The 16,876-nt window shown below is 34.7% G+C and overlaps 1 pseudogene; it reads right to left on the bottom strand.

Moving 5' to 3' along the window:
* Positions 1 to 15,423: 15,423 nt before the first annotated feature.
* LOC123784245 (large ribosomal subunit protein eL36 pseudogene) lies at positions 15,424 to 15,756 on the bottom strand (annotated as a pseudogene).
* Positions 15,757 to 16,876: the final 1,120 nt, after the last annotated feature.

The raw sequence follows: 16,876 nt of genomic DNA, 5'->3' as shown, positions 1-16,876 counted from the left end.
AGCATTATTTATTGAATATTGATTTTTTGTGTGTGCCAAACTAAAGATTGTATTTAAAGAATAATGTGTAATTTCCCCAAATAACTGTATGGCTAGAATAAAATTCTAGCTTTGAATATTTAAATCAGGAAATAAGAAAGGACCAAGGACACCGAGGACTATCTTTGAGCCATTTTTCATAAGAAAAAATCATTTTTCAATTTCATAAAAATTCCATAATGAATGGAATTTTTCATTTTTCATTTAATTTTAATATGCTTTGGTTTCATAAAAAATATTCCATGTCACTTCATACAACCATTAAAATGTTATTTAAAAAAAACAAGTGTTGGAGAGGATTTAGAGAAATTGGAATACTTGTACACTGTTGGGAAAGATATAAAATGGTGTAGTTACTACGGAAAACAATATAGTGGTTTCTCAAAAAATTAAAAATAGAATTACCAGATGACCCAGTTTTTTCCATTTCAAAAGAGTTGAAAGCAAGCCCTCAAAGATACTGTACACCCATGTTTTTAGCAGCTTTAGTCACAATAGCCAAAAGTGGAAGCAAACCATGTGTCTGTCAGTGGATAAGTGGATAAACAGAATGTGTTATATATGTCCAATGGCATATTATGTAGCTTTAATAAGGAAGAAAATCCTGACACATGCTACAACATAGATGAACCTAGAGAACTTTATGCTAAGTGAAATAAGCCAGTCACAAAAGATAAATACTGTATGGTTCTACTTACATGAAAAGTCTATAGAGTAGTTAAATTCATAGAGACAGAAAGTAGAATGGTGGTTGCCAGGGGCTGGGGGTAGAGGAGAATGGGGAGTTGTTTATTGGGTGTAGTTTCAGTTTTGCAAGATGAAAAAAAACTCTTCTGGAGATTAGCACAATAATTTGAATATACTTAACACCACTGAATTGCACACTTAAAAATGGTTAAGGAGATAAATTTTATGTTATATATATTTTGCCACAATTATAAATGAATACAAATCCAAGGGAAAAAGTCATCCCAGATGATTGTAGTGTTGCAACCAGAGTTTAGAACAATTGCGCCTGTCTATACCAATGATTCTCAAGGTGTGTCCTTGAATTAGCAGTATCATTATAATTTGGAAACTTCAAAAAAATTCTCGTGTAGTGTTTTATTCACCTTACTTAATAGGAAAAACCAGAATCTGGATTAATATTGGGTAATCTCTGGTCCCCACTAAAAATAAAATTCGTAGTGTAGTGATCTTTTTTTTGTAAAATGAATAAAATTAGTATAACTAGGAATTCAAAAAGTGCTCAATACTGTTTTACATTTACCCTTATAAGATACTCATCTTTTAAAAGATACCCAATAGTAATGCAAATAAAATTAGAAGATAGTGATCACTGTAAATAATGTGAAAAAGTTATATAGATTGTTTTATGTGGACAAATGGACATTCCCGTAGGTTACTATTCAAAATATTTTTTCTCCTATCTCTTATTGAGATACAGTGATACAGTTGATACATAGCATTGTATGTTTAAGGTGTATGACATAATGATTTGGTATATGTATGTACTTTGAAGTGATTTCCAAATAAGCTTAGCATCTGTTACCTCACATAGTTACATTACATTTTTCTTGAGATGAAAACTCATAAGGTCTACTCTTTTAGCAGCTTTCACATATACAATATGGTATCGTTACACATGGGCAAGGCTTTGGAGACACTGGCCATGGTGCTGAAACTAAATTCTAAATGCTCTCTGGTTTTCCAGGTATTGCCTTTTTGGTTTCTAGATGATGAGAGACGAGAGGAGGGACAGTATTGTGGTAGCACTGGGTGGCAAAGACCACAATGAGATACTTGAAGGTTTCAGAGCACCCAGTGAATATCATTTGGAATAGTAATATCTCAGTATTTCAACAACTAGCCTGGATGTACTGCTGTGTACAGATGAAGATCAGTTCTGACTATGTTTTATTGGCTTTGAAAAGTTCATGATCACATGCATCTGCCAACTTTAATTAGTTTGAATACATTACATTGGAAATATAACAATGTCATAAAATGTGACATCTGGATTTGAATTAGATCAAGGTTCTGGAAAGTTGGAGGGATTAATACAATTATAGGGACTGAATTGTAAAATTTCAGAATAAAAATCAGAGTCAAGTGATCCAAGACAAGCATGTAATCTCACAAGATAGTAATAGTTCAGTGGTTTTCACAACCTACTGTTTAACCTGTTAAATTGGTCTGGAGAAGGGGGTGAAAACTGCTTAAGTACTTTGTGGAAGTGACTAAATTTAAAAAACCGGCTAAATGTAACCTAAGAAAATAATAATTCACAATGATTACTTTCAATTACGAGTTTTGAACATCCTGGTGAATAAGGTTTCAATAACTATTTCTGCATAGTATATATGTCGTATTATCTTCCCAATCATGGTTGATAATTACTGTTAGTTTTATATTGACACACATAAATTACTTTCCTGTGCATTTGTAAGGATAACTCTATGCTATATCTAGTAAAAATAGAAATATATTTTTCTTGTATCTAGTAAAATAGAAATATGTTTTTTTCTCAGTGTGGAAAAATATTAGTTTATTTTATGGCTCTAATGAACCCTCTAGGAAGCTAGTAAAATATAACCAAAATAGTACTGAGAGGTTTTTTTTTTTCTTTTATCTTGAATCCCTTGAATCCCTACTGACAATGTATCTCAACATTTTAGAATACTCTAGAATATATCTCCGACAAACAGGATCTCTTACATAACTAGACTACAGCTATCAGAATCAGGAAATTAACAGTGATACTTGATAATCATCTAATAAGCAGAACCCCCTCAAGTTTTGCCAGTTTTCCCAATAGTATCCTTTATAGCAAAGTATCCAGTTCATGATCACATCTTGCGTGTTACTTTTGATTCATTTCTCCAGTAGTTTTGTAAAATTTGCATTTGTTTTATGTTTCCTCATGATTAGATTCATGGTATGCACTTTTGCCAGGAGCATCCCAGAAACGATGCTTTGTTTTTATTGTATCTTATCAGGTACTACACAATTTGTTAACCTTAATCACTTTATTAAGGTAGTGTTTGTCAGGTTTCTCCATTTTAAATCACTCTTTCTTTCCTAGGTATTCAATACATATTTTATTTTGAGGTATTGGAAGCCATATAAATATCACATTGGTCAGCAAATATTTACATACTAAACTTGACATCTGTTGATGTTTTTTGGCAGAATTAATTGTTTCAAATAAAATTTCCAAATGGTGTTTTTCTTTTTTTTTTATTTAAGATTTTATTTATTTATTTGAGAGAGAGAGAGAGAACACAAGTGGCAGGGAGGGCCAGAGGGAGAGGGAGAAGCAGCTCCCCACTGAACAGGGAGCCCGATGTGCGGCTCGATCCCAGGACCCTGAGATCATGACCTGAGCCGAAGGCAGATCTTAACCAGCTGAGCCACCCAGGCACTCCCAAATGGTGATTTTCTGAATGAACTGTTCCTTCTGTATTTAGACATTGACATTCTACTGTAAGAGACAGTTTCACTAGTCTCAATTAATTATCAGTGTGGACTTTGGATATCTATTTTCTTTAGTGAGAATTAGTGACTACTGTTACTGTTATTTATTTAACTACATGCTTTGCTTTAAAATCAACTTTTTTGGAATATAACATGCCTATATGAAATGAAACTATTTTAAGTGTATTGTTCTGAGTTTTGATAATATATATATACCCATGTAACTACCAAACCAATCAATATATAGATCATTTCTTTCACATTATTTATTTTTTGGTAATCTCTACAAGTAACATGGGGCTCAAACTCATGACCCTGAGATCAGGAGTTATACGCCAGGCACCCCCATTTCTTTCCCCTTAAAACATTCCGTCTTGTTCCTTTCCAGTCCACCTCTCCACCCACATAACATGACTGCTGACAACTTCTTTTGTTTTCAGTCACTAAAGTACAGTTTTGCCTGTTGTTTAATTTTATATACATGAAACCACACTATATGTACCCTTTAGTGTGGCTGGATTGTTTTTCTCATTACAATGATTTTGATGCTTATCTGTGAAGTTCAGTGTATCAGTTTGTTCCTTTTTACTGTTGTAAATTTTGCCATTTGTATACCAAAATTTATTTATCCATTAACCAGATGATGGACATTTTCGTTATCTTTAGTTGGGAATAAAGCTGCCATGAACATTCATTTATAAGTCTTTTTGTAGACTGGATATATGCTCTTTCTTTTGGGCAAGTATTGTGGTTAGAATTGCCAAGTCTTATGATTATATTTAACTTTATTTATATATATATATTTAAGTTTATAATAAACTGCCCAACTATTTTCCAAAGTGGACATACCATTTAATATTCCTACCTGCAACATTTGAGAGTTCTAGATGTTTCAAATCCTCATCAATAGTTGATAATTTTAGCCTTCTTAATTTTTACTACTCTAGATTGTGTGCAGTGATATCTCATTATGGTTTTAATTTGTACTTCCCTGATGACTCAAGCATGCTTTTATGTGTTTATTAGCTATACATATATCTTCTTTTGTGATGTGTCCATTTAAATATTTTGTTCATTTTGTATCATGTTGTTCATTCTCTTTTTACTGAGTTGTAAGAATTCTTAATATTTGGGAAAAAATTCCTTCATCGTATATATATAAGTATTTTCTCCTGTTTCTTCATTTGTCTTTAATTTTCTTGAATGTGTTTTTGGAAAAGCAAAAGCTTTTTATTTGATGAAGTCCAATTCAATTTTTTTTTAATGTTTTTTGTTTGTTGGTTGGTTGGTTGATTGGTTTTTTCCCCTGTGTGTGTTCTTACTGAAAGATTCTGTGTATTCAACAGCAGCCTTAGTGGGAATCGTAGGCAGAATTCTGGAGCTTTTTCTCTATGATGTTCTGTGCTCTGTAGGGCTGTGCCTTCCAGAACTCCAGTCTTTAGCTCTTCAAGAGTTTTTCTTATTTTTAAGTTCCTAAATCACTTGAGTTAAGTTATTGACATGGTGCCTCTACCACTTCTGAACACTCTAGTGTATTCACTGTGAGTCTTTAATGCTCTGCTTAGAGTCCAGTCCAGGAGGTGTCTCCACATAGAAAGTCTGGGTGTGTTTTGGGCTCACTTAATTGATTTTCCTTCTTTCAGGGATTGCAGGTGTGTGCTGCATGTTGCCCAATGTATCAGAACAGTGGCTCTATTTATTTTGCCCAGTTTGTGGTTATGGTGAGAGGGCAAGTCAGGGTTCAGGTGGAAGTTCTGTAATAGACTATCAATTCAGTTTTGAAATAGATATTTAAAAAGCAAAATGTAAGCTGCAACACCATTCTTTCTTAGTGATTGCGTCTTATAAAATTAAATCCCCGAATGCCTGAAACTCTAAAGTATACTCTTAAAAATCCTACCAAGCACTGCACAGCTCTAGTTAGAGCTCTGTGTGAGGTCTTTCTCCAGTCAAAATAGAGTCTCTCGACATATAGTGTCCAGAATACAAGCAGATGGAATAAACATACCTTCAGACATCATGATATTAAATACACATATACAAAATATATGGGAGGGCCTCCATGACAAATAGAAGTACGTACACACCCTTAAAGGATCTAGTAAATGACTGAGTGCCTTAGCCTATAATGCTGAGCAAACCTCATGTTAATAAAAATTTGAAGATGTGTTGAGGTGTAATAATTAAGTGCAAGGAATAAGCTCATCTTCAGAAGATGAACTTTTGCTTCTATGAAACTTTTTTGACTTACATTTTCCCCCACACTTTTTAAACAGCTTTTTTTAAAGGTTATAAGTCACACTATTTTTGAACCATAAAAATTGTTCGCTGCGAATTTCTTAAACTCTGACTATGGTGGTGAAGGGGTTTTTTTTTTATATAACATATAATCATTATTACAAAAATTACATAGATTGCTAAGAATTTTGAATGAAAAATTCACCTGTCACACAAAAATTGATGTCACTTCTAGATTCTCACTAGATACTCTCACAAGATTATTGGTCAAGTTGTCGCCATCCAGTATTATTACAGCTAGACACACAAGAAAGTGTTTGAAGGAAGTTTAAGGTTACTTAACTTTTACTTTATATAACAGTATAAATACATTTAGATGGACTCCAGTTCACTGCCCTTTTTGTCCCCATTCCTTTCTCTTTTCCTTGGCCAGCTTAATGGGGTTTATGCAAAAAAGGAGGGATGGTGGGATATTGGCTGCAAGCAAGGTTAATGCCCAGTACATAGAAGTTACCTGCACATATTTTTTTTCACTGAACTATTGACTGTTGTTTAACAGTTAAAAACACGTGTTGTAATGAGCATTGGGTGTTTTACACAAACAATGAATCATGGAACACTGCATCAAAAACTGATGATGTACTGTATGGTGACTAACCTACCATAATAAAAAAAAAAGCTTCCTAATCATCTGATGACTTAGGTTATACAATAATAAAACATAATAATCTAAAGAAGTATCTTTATTTGTATAGCAATATCAGAATTTTTTGAAGGTTCTTCAGAAATGGTAAGTATGAAATCCAATATGTAGTGGTTTCATGATGACAGAAGAGTTACTTTCCAATTTCTCTACCGTATCACTAAGCTAGTGCTTTCAAATTTTCATGCACACGACAATCACCTAGAAGGTGGGCTTTCACTCAGATTTTCTGATTCAGTTGGTCTGGGTTAGGGCTGGGGAATTTGCATTTCTAAGACGTTCCCAGGTGGTTAAGATGGTGTTTGGAGCAGCCCTGCTTCAGGAAACCATATTATCAGAACAGAGCTGGTTCTTTAGGCAACTAGTTCATAAGTGGTAAATATATTTGTTAGCTTGGCTGACTGCCTGCCCTTGAAAAATGAATTGTAAATACTGCTTTTCTATTATGTTTAAGTGTTTTAATTTCTGTACTTGTAACAGTGATGTTTGTTGGGATGATGCAGTTTACATCTATTATAATTCTTCCACAAGAGGTTCTTTATTCTAGGAAAGCCTAGGCCTTTATATTCGAATACAAGTTTTATGTCTGTTTGTTTTCCTTGTCAGACTGGGTCTGATTTATGAATTTGCCCTGAATACATGCCTGCACTGTGATATGTAAATAGATGTACTATTTTCTACTGCTAAATGGAAGTAAATTTAAATGCAGATTATTAATTAAAGCCTTTTCATCAAGAAACACAACTTTATAAAAGATTACTTTCTTTAACAGATTCAATTACTGTTATATGCTAATTTAGACTTCCTACCGTTCCTTTATTTCTTTCTTTGTCGTTTTCTTTTTCCTACACACAATCACATGTATGTGGGCACACACACACAATATACACATGTGTACATACACCATATTTAATCATAATAATATCAGTGTATTTATGTAGTACTTGGAGATATAAATATAATATACTATAAAATGCCCTGGATTCACATAAAGTAGAGTGATAAGGCATGTGATTTCCTCTATATCACTTATAGGAAATAAGCATGGCTTAATTTTATGAGACATTTGATGTTTCTCTGAGTTCAATTGTTAGGCATGAAAAATATCAATCATACAATGACAGCCCCTTTCACATCCCATAAATACACAATGACATGTATTCAAACCTTTGTTTTCCAAAGGCAATCTTAATGATCATGATTTTATGACTTTTTTGTCTTTCCAAAAATGACTGTTTTACTATCCATTATTGATAAAGTGAATTTTAGAATTATTGAGATAGCAAGTTAGATAACTGTCACATACTAAGTGTCGGTTATAAAATGATGTTTTTTGTTTTGGTTCATAGAAACTTAGGTTCAAGAATTTGGAAAAGGGATTGAAGCTAATTATAGGATAATAAATAAATGAAATCTAAAAATTGTAGAATGAATCATCTAATTTACAGAAAAGGACATTGAATTTGAATGACATGTTCCACACATCCAATTTGGCAGAAAGCCTGAATTAGAACCCAGGAATTATGATTTCTAGAACTATGTTCTTTTCACTCCCCATTTCAGAAGCATAAATTCAAAAGAATGGTGCCAAGTAAAAATGATATGAGTCTTATATTGGAAAACAACATAGAAGATGTTCTCTTCTTTTTATCTGTAGGTTCCACTCTTTAACCTTCTCATTGTTATACTTGGACAATGAATAGTTAAAAGCTTTAAAAGGAGCTATTAGCATTGCTGACTTTCAGAAGGATGGTAACAATATGTAGCAATGGTTTATTAAGTTATCACAATATGTCCAACATGAATAATCACCAAATCATAGTAATAAATAAAGACACCCATATATTATAGTTTTCATCAATGCAAGAAATCACATATTAATTACATCTATTTTGTCAGTATTTTTAGTGCATTCATCACATTATACTAGGTACTGGACTCTCAAAAATATGATATTCTTGCAGAATAATTCATGTATGGAATTTCTGTGTTATTCTAAAAATCAGCCCATGAAATAGCACCAAGATACACTTTCCTGAGAGTAGAAAGTGAAATCAGAAACCAGACAATCAAATCAGGCAACATGAGTAGCATGATTTGAGGCAGCATCACAAACATTTAATCAAGGTAAAATTATGTCTAGAGTCTGACACATATCCTCTTATTAGCAACACCAGCCTGCTCGGGGGGAAAATAAATCTTTAAAGGACTTCACATCTGAGGTTGAATGCTTCCAGCCTCCATGGTATTTGTTTTTTCCACCTTATTTAATCACTGCTGAGATCTTCTTAAATCATTCTCTTTATAAGCATTTGGGATCTTACAAGGAGGTACATTTGAGTACATATAGATCAACTTTCACTTCACAGATGAGGGAAGCCAACACCCAGAGGAAAACATGACTTTGAAAGGTTGCACAGTGATTTGTAGGAGAGCTGGCAGTAGAACCTCTGCAGATGACTTCCAGACTATTATGTACCAATTACTTGGTTAAGACAAATGGAATTGCTGGTGTTCTGGGCTCCATGGTTACCCATTCTTTGTGTCACTCTGACACTATTCACAGTAAGTTAAGTCTTGAGCACAGGGGGTTTATATTGTTCTATAACTTTCAAGTCAGTGGAAGCATTACCTTATTTATTATAGCAGCAGATCAAAAAGAAACTTCTTTTAATAATAATAATAAAAAAACCCATGAAAGTGATTGTTCAGTTTGGAGTGTTAAAGAAAGTTGAATAAATTGGTATCTATAAAAAGCTGCTTCCTATTGGGTTAGTACAAAGAGTGAACTTTGCAGAAGTCTATAATTAAAATCTAAATCCTCACTTAGTTTTCATATAAGGGGACCAGGATTCCCACTTTTAAAAAGGTGACTTTTAAAACAATGACTAAATGTCTTATCTTGTTCAGTCCAACTTCTCTTTATTCTTTCTTCCATAAACCTGCTAACATTACATTTTCAGGTCACTAACTCAAACCTTGGGGCTTTGCCACGTTGTGAAGCAAAGGATGGGGAAGGAACTATGATCTAAATGTTAACATTTGAGTTCAAAGAAAAGTGGACACAGCCAGTAGCTAAGGCGATTTATTTCTTTAATTGAAAAAATACCAATGGGCAGAATCATGCATTTTAGAAAGGCAAAGACAAATTCACATGTGATTATTTATTATCAACATCACAACAGATGGGAGGGTAGAAAGTAGAGGAGGGAGTTGTAGACTTGGGGTGAGAAAATCTTAAATTATCAGTCTGTCTCTGACTGATGGGGTGACTTTAGGTAAATCACTAACCCTTCCTGAACCTCAGTTTACTCATCCATAATATGGAGGCAGTTATATCCATCTTCTCTTCTTACTCAAATATGCACACATATGGAGTTTTAAGATTATTAAAGATGATAATAAATTTTAAAATGCCTAGAATATCATGTGACATGTAGTTGTTAAAATGTACGTGAAATTCAATAGGTAAGACACATGAATAATGTAAACTCATACCTGGATATTACAGACTAAGTATTCTGATTATCTTGATCCTGTAATCTGAATATCAATATTTTAACTCACTTGGAATGTACATTTGAGATTATGGCCAAGCAGTAGAATACATTTTAGTCAGATAGGTGAATGTAGTTCTTTCAGCAGTTGATATAGGTGCTTTATGAAGTGGGTGTATCCTAAAAAGAAAGGCTAAAAAGAGAATATCTATCGTTTGAAACATTTTCTCTTTGCCTTCTACCAATTTTTAAAATGGAGTTCCAAAAGGAAAAAATGGCTCTGGGATCTAATAAAAATCAGACAAAGAGAAAAAGTATTATGAAAGAAGCATCAAATTTTCTCTGTTTTGCAGTGTGCTGTGTCCGTTCTAGGGCAGATAGTATACTCTTTGGATGAGGGAAGAAGTACTGTGGTTGGTTCTCATAGCATCCCCTGGCAGAGCTGAATCATCAGGAACAAAGTGCAGGTAATTGTGTCATTCTGGGACTGGAAGTTCCTTCTTTGGGCCTAGCTACAGGCTTGTGACTTCATGGCAAATAAAGGGGTGAGATGAAACCAGCTCATGCTATTTGCTCTGACACTCATGGTTAAACAATGTCAGGAAACAACAGATGGGGAGTGAATATCATGTTTCCAGAATATTCTAGTCTGTCAACAAAGGTATCTACTGATAGTGTGATTATGAATTTTTCAAAAACATTCAACTGATTTTCTTCTCAGTTTTCTCTTGTGACTATAGTGAATTTCCACAAGTGTATTTTGAAAGGTGGGGCCCAATTTTATAGTAAACATTCCATGTTATGACTCCAATGTTAAAAGGAGCCCCAGATACTTCTAGGAGGACCAGATTCAGGATCATAGTTAAGATGAATGCCCATCTGAACAAAACTGTCTTTCCCACTGATCCTTCTCGAATGATTGGAAGGGTCTTACAAGTGACATGGGTCAAAGTCAGAAGAGAGCTTTGGAGCATATGTTGTTATTCTACTTCCCTAGAATGCTGAATCAACATTGAATATCTCCTGTTCTTATATCATTTGCAAACTGATTTTCTTCACTCTAAGATTAAAAAGGATGATCCAAACCAGGCATCTTAGAACTCTCTGTATCAGTGAAGAGATCTGTAACATTCTATGGAGTGATGGAGATAGCTTTTCAACTTAAGACATAAACAATGGTTCCCAAACATTGCTCCATAGGCCAATGCCAGCTGGCACTTAGTGATCATTTGAGGAAGCTTTTAGAAAGCATAGTGTCCCAGGGGCGCCTGGGTGGCTCAGTTAGTTGAGCGATGGACTCCTGATTTCGTCTCAGGTCATGATCTCGGGGTCGTGGGATTGAGTCCTGTGTGGAGACCCATGTGGAGCCCCGCAGGGGGCTCCCAACTCAGCGGGGTGTCTGCCTCCTCCTTCTCCTTCTCCCTGTGCCCCTCCCCCGACTTGCATGCTCACTGTCTCTCTTTCTCTCTCTAAAATCAATCAATCAATCAATCAATCAATCAATCAATCTTTAAAAAAAAAAAGAAAGTACAGAGTCCCAGGCCCCACATTCACAGATTATGTTGCAGGCACAGAGATCTGTATTTTTTTTTTTTTCTAAATAGAGTGTGGTTTGGAAACTGCTGGTCTAAGGTATGCTGTATAGATTTATACCCTTCTGTGCACATGGGCCTAAGGGATGTAAATTTATTGGTAAGATATAAGGAAATGTAGGCAAGATCATATAACTGAATGATAATAATTACATTCGGGTATTACAGCTATAGAGTGTTATATGAATGAGTGCTAAAGTTTGAACACTTTCAGGTATTCAATTTAAATCAACAATGTTATTGAATGTCTATTATATTTCTGCCCTTGCACCCATTTGTATTTCGGGCTTCACTTGTATCTCAATGAAAAATTCAGTACCTATATTTCAGTCTGTAGCAGGATAACAAGTATTTCCATTTATTACTTTTTCCTGGACCTTTAATATATAATCCTGAAGCTATTGTTAAATTAAACTTCAATTTGGTAGGAATGGACATCAACATTTTAAGAGGCCATTCTATTTTATTCATTTATCAAGCATTTATTGAATACCTACAATGTGCCAGGCACTAGACAAATGAACGGTGACTCATGAATAATGCTCTTTTTCTAATGTAAGAGGCTACAAAACCAGCTCACCTTAATGGAAAAATAAGTTACTGCTTTAAAAGGGGACAACTTTAATAACTTGACACAGAAAAATCAATTAAAAGCCAGGGAATGAGAGAATGGGAAAGAAAACAGAATTTCAGTTTGGAAATGTGAACAAATTAAGGGTAAACTACCTAAAATAAGCCTTTACTTAAGTTACAAAATCTAGAATTAGAATTGTAGATTAAATAAAATTCTGTGAATGGGCTTGACATCTAGTCATCTTTTGTCTTAGATGCAGGCTCCAAAGGCATTTTCATTACTTACTTAGCAATTATACTTTGTTTCATTGGTTTCTGACAGACTAGCTAGCAGAGGATGCTTGGATGTGGATGAATAAAAAGAACAGATAATCAGTCAGGGAAAGGTTAGTGAACAAGGTAAATTAAGCAGAGATCTGGAGTCATTTTAGATCCAGATCCAAAGGAAAATGCTATATTCTTACTTTGAGGTTTAAAATTCATATAAAAACATTTCTTTAGGGGGGAAAAAAAAGCCTGGAGCAAACTACAGGCAGTTTTATCAACTAAGAATGCAGGTTGATTTGATCTAATTATTTAACCTCCCAGAGACTTTTCCCCCTCATTTATTAAATGGCAATGGCACATCCCACAATTCCAAAGATCTGAAGAGGTCTAAACAGCAAGATTTTTTCATCAGTTTGGCACCAAACTCATTTGGCCAACAAAACTGGATCTGAACTGATCAGAAGAAATTTATGATACTACTTATCCTGCTTTTCCCAATAATATTCCTAAGTATGTTTTTGCAGCAGAAATGTTATTGTGGTTGATTATACCGAAATAATTGTGTATGTGTGTATAGAGAGGACTTTGGTAAGAATCACAAAATCATGGAAGGGTTGTTCTTAGCACTTAGTAAGTTGATTATTAAATTTATATGAAAGCAAAAGACCAAAAATGACCAAAGCATTTCTGGAGACAAAGAAGCAGTATAGCATGTTAATGATAATAATGTTCTTGGGAGCCAGACTGCCTACCTTACAATCCCACCTACTCACTGTAACTCAAACATGTTACTTAACCTCACTATGCCATGGTTTCCTCATCTGTAGAATCAGGAATAATATTTGACACAAAATGGGTTCATATGTATTAATAAAAAAAAAGAAGAAGGTTGGGAGAAATTGCCCTGTGTCGCACATTAATTAAGGCAGAACGATACTGCTTTGGGGAGAGAATAAAACCAACTACAGGAACTAAATCGAGATCCAAGAAAAGACTCATTCTTAGATCAAACTTTGGTTTCATTTTCGTTACATTCCTGTGACTTAACTTATTTTATAACTGGAAGTTTGTACCTCTTAGTCCTCTTCCCTTATTTTGGCAACCACCAGATTGTTTCCAGTATCTATGAGTCTGTTTCTATTTTGTTTGTTTCATTTGTTTTGTTTTTAGATTGTATATGTAAATGAAATCGTATTATTTGTCTTTTTCTGTCTGACTTATTTCACTCAGCATAATACCCTCCAGGTCCATTCATGTTCTCTCAAATGGCAAGATTTCATTCTTTTTTATGGCTGAGTAATAGTCTAGTGTGTGTGTGTGTGTGTGTGTGTGTATGTGTGTGTGTGTATGTTCTTCAGCCATTCATCTATCAGGGGAACTTGAGTTGCTTCCATATCTTGGCTGTTGTAAATAATGCTGCAATGAACATAGGGGTGTATAGATCTTTTTAATTAGTGTTTTCATTTTCTTTGGATAAATACCCAGAAGTGGAATTGCTAGATCATATGGTAGTTCTGTGTAGATAAAACTTTGATGTATCACTGAGATTTACTTCAGATTCCTGAGGAAGGGAAGAAATATTCAATAAATAGAGCTAAAAATAGGTCATTAATAAGGAAAAAATGAGATTGTGTGTATCACACAAGCTCTACAAAGATCAGCTTTATATGGATTAAGAACTTTATTTTTTTTAAAAAATTTTATTTATTTGTCAGAGAGAGAGAGCACAAGTAGGGGGAGTGGCAGGCAGAGGCAGAGGGAGAAGCAGGCTCCCCGCTGAGCAGAGAGCCCCATGTGGGACTCAATCCCAGGACCCTGGGATCATGACCTGAGCCAAAGGCAGATGCTTAACTGACTGAGCCACCCAGGCGTCCCTGGATTAAGAATCTTAAAAAGCAAAATCAAAGACTTTAAAGCTTTTAGAAGAAAATATAATTGCATGCCTTTGGGTCAGAGAATATTTTATAAAAGCCTTTAAAAGCACAAAACTTAAAAAATCTGAACAATCATATGATGTGAGAATTAAGAGCCTTTGTTTCTCACGATGCACTTTAAGGAGAGTGAGGAGAGTGTAAGAAGTTATTTGAAATTCTTATAGTCAGCAGAAGACATGATCAAGTATACATAGGTAGTATAAATTAAAATAACATAGAAAATTAATAAATGGACAAGAATATTAATAGACACATCACAAAAGATGTGTATAGCCAATAAATTTCTGAAAAATCACCCAAATTTACTAGTAATTGGGAGAGTGTTGATAAAGAACATGATGAGATGTCATTCTCCATCACTCACCAGTAGAATTTAAGAAATCTTATGGAACTGTCATTTGGAGAGGACATGGATCTTTTATACACTGCTGTTAAGAGTATAAAATGACATGACCACTTTGTAAAACAATTCGGGCATTGTTTTATAAAGTTGAATATTTCTGGATACATAGCATCCTTAGGTATATATCCAGGGGAAATTCTTGCAGAAGATGTGCTAGAAGATATAACAAAACTGTTCATCATATCACTGTTCATAATAGCAAAAAACTGGAGACAGCAAAAGCATCCATATACAGTAGAATGAATAACTATTTTACAGAATTTTTATAAAATGTAATAGCATGCAGCAATAAAAATTGATCTGTAATTAAACATCGTGGATGAACTTAGCATCATAATCTGAGGTGAATAAGGCAATAAAGCAAATCTTAGAAGACGACCTACTCTATGGTGTTCGTTTTAAGAACTTCAAAAACAAAATCAAGCCATATATTGTGTAGGTATATATGTGTGGGTCATGAAACTATAAAAGCAAGTGTCAACAAACAAAATTCCATATGATGGCTAGAATTCCTTTTTCCATTTATCAATTGCCTTAACCCCTCTTTAGACTTCTTCTAGTCTTTCACTTTAATAATGGCTTCAAGTGTTGCTTTTATGCAGGCATTATCAACAGTAAAATCTTGGATTTGTTGAATTTCATAGATTGAAATACACTTTTTCCCCCCCAAAAGGCTCTATTACATACAGAAGGGAAGGGTTCAGTCCTTGGCTGCTGTTCTCCTCATGGCTGCCAGGACGTTAGTCAGATCCTCTCTCTTCCTTTTGGCACAGATGTATGTCCCCACCCTTTTCTTGATGAACCTGAGGGCCCGATTGCCCTTGGAGACCTTGAGCAGCGCCATGCATGCCGTTTGTATGGGGTGAAGCTGCACATGTCCTGGATCATGTCCCGCACGAACCTGGTGTGTTTGGTGAGGTGCTGGCAGCGATGGCTGTGCCCCAGCTTGCTCCCATTCTTAGTCACCTTGTGGCCCTTGTTGAGGCCCGTGGTCCTTGTTAAGGCCCATGGCCATGGGGTAGTGAAGAGCCATGGTGGCTGCTCCTCCATCGCTTCCACGGAGGACTGAAATACACTTTTAATCTCCATTTTTAATAGTAAATAAAATGAAGCACAAAGAGTCTATGACATGCCCAAGGCCATACAATTTAGAAGATCCAGAGCGTGAAATCAAATCTCGTAACTCCAGCTCTTAGTCTCTCAACATTGTCTCTTAAGGTCCGAATCATAATTCAAAAGCCCAAATGTTCAAGCAGCTACTTTATTTATTTATTTATTTATTTATTTATTTATTTAAATTCAGTTAGCCAACATATAGTACATCATTAGTGTCAGATGTAGAGTTCAGTGATTCATCAGTTGCGTGTAATCTCAACATTTTGATAGCAGCATATATCACTTTCCTGCTCCTAAAATCAGTTCATGATCCTGCCTTGCTTCTTTCTTTAAATAAATCCAGCATTATACATGTTGGTTTTAAATCACAAATTTATCTTTAATTTTCCCTTCTACACTTTCAGCCACCAAGTCCTATAAATTCTTACTAATGCCTTTTTGACTTCATCACCTACCTCACCTATGCATTCTAGTCGTCAAAGGACCTGAACACGCCAGTACGCTATACTTCCTCCTTTCTCGCCCTTCCCCTCCTGCTCTCTAGAATGCCTTCCTTTGTTCCTTACTTACCTTTACATTAATCTTAAACACCTCCCATCAAGAAAGCTTCTTATGGCTACCCCAAAGTTAACTATTTCTCTCTCTGTCTCTTCTCTCTTTATATCTAAATTCCTCTTTATCTGTATTTTTCTTAAGCCACTTACCTTCTTTGTATTTTGTGTATCTGTCTTATTATTCTTACCATTACCAGATCATAAGTGTTGGTGCTGGCAGATAGCGTATTTCACTTGTCTTTTTAATCTCAGCATAGCAAAGTCATGGAATAGATAGTAAATGTGCAACGACTTAATTATAACTGTGAGGGAAACCTACAAGCTGAATTTGCCATAAGATAGGGAATTACAGCAAAGTTTATATTTGACCTGAGAAACATATAACAATCATTATTTATTGCAGTTTTTAATGTTTATTTCTCCTTAAGGTTTTCTTCCAAGAAAGTTTTACTATTTAAACTAAGGGCACAGCATATTGGATAA

The sequence above is a fragment of the Ursus americanus genome, chromosome 4 (genome assembly GCF_024610735.1).
Source record: "Ursus americanus isolate L20-20 chromosome 4, mUrsAme1.1.p, whole genome shotgun sequence".
NCBI classification, from domain to species: Eukaryota; Metazoa; Chordata; class Mammalia; order Carnivora; family Ursidae; genus Ursus; species Ursus americanus.
Note: the sequence above shows the minus strand (reverse complement) of the source record. Positions and strands in the feature narration are given on the sequence as shown.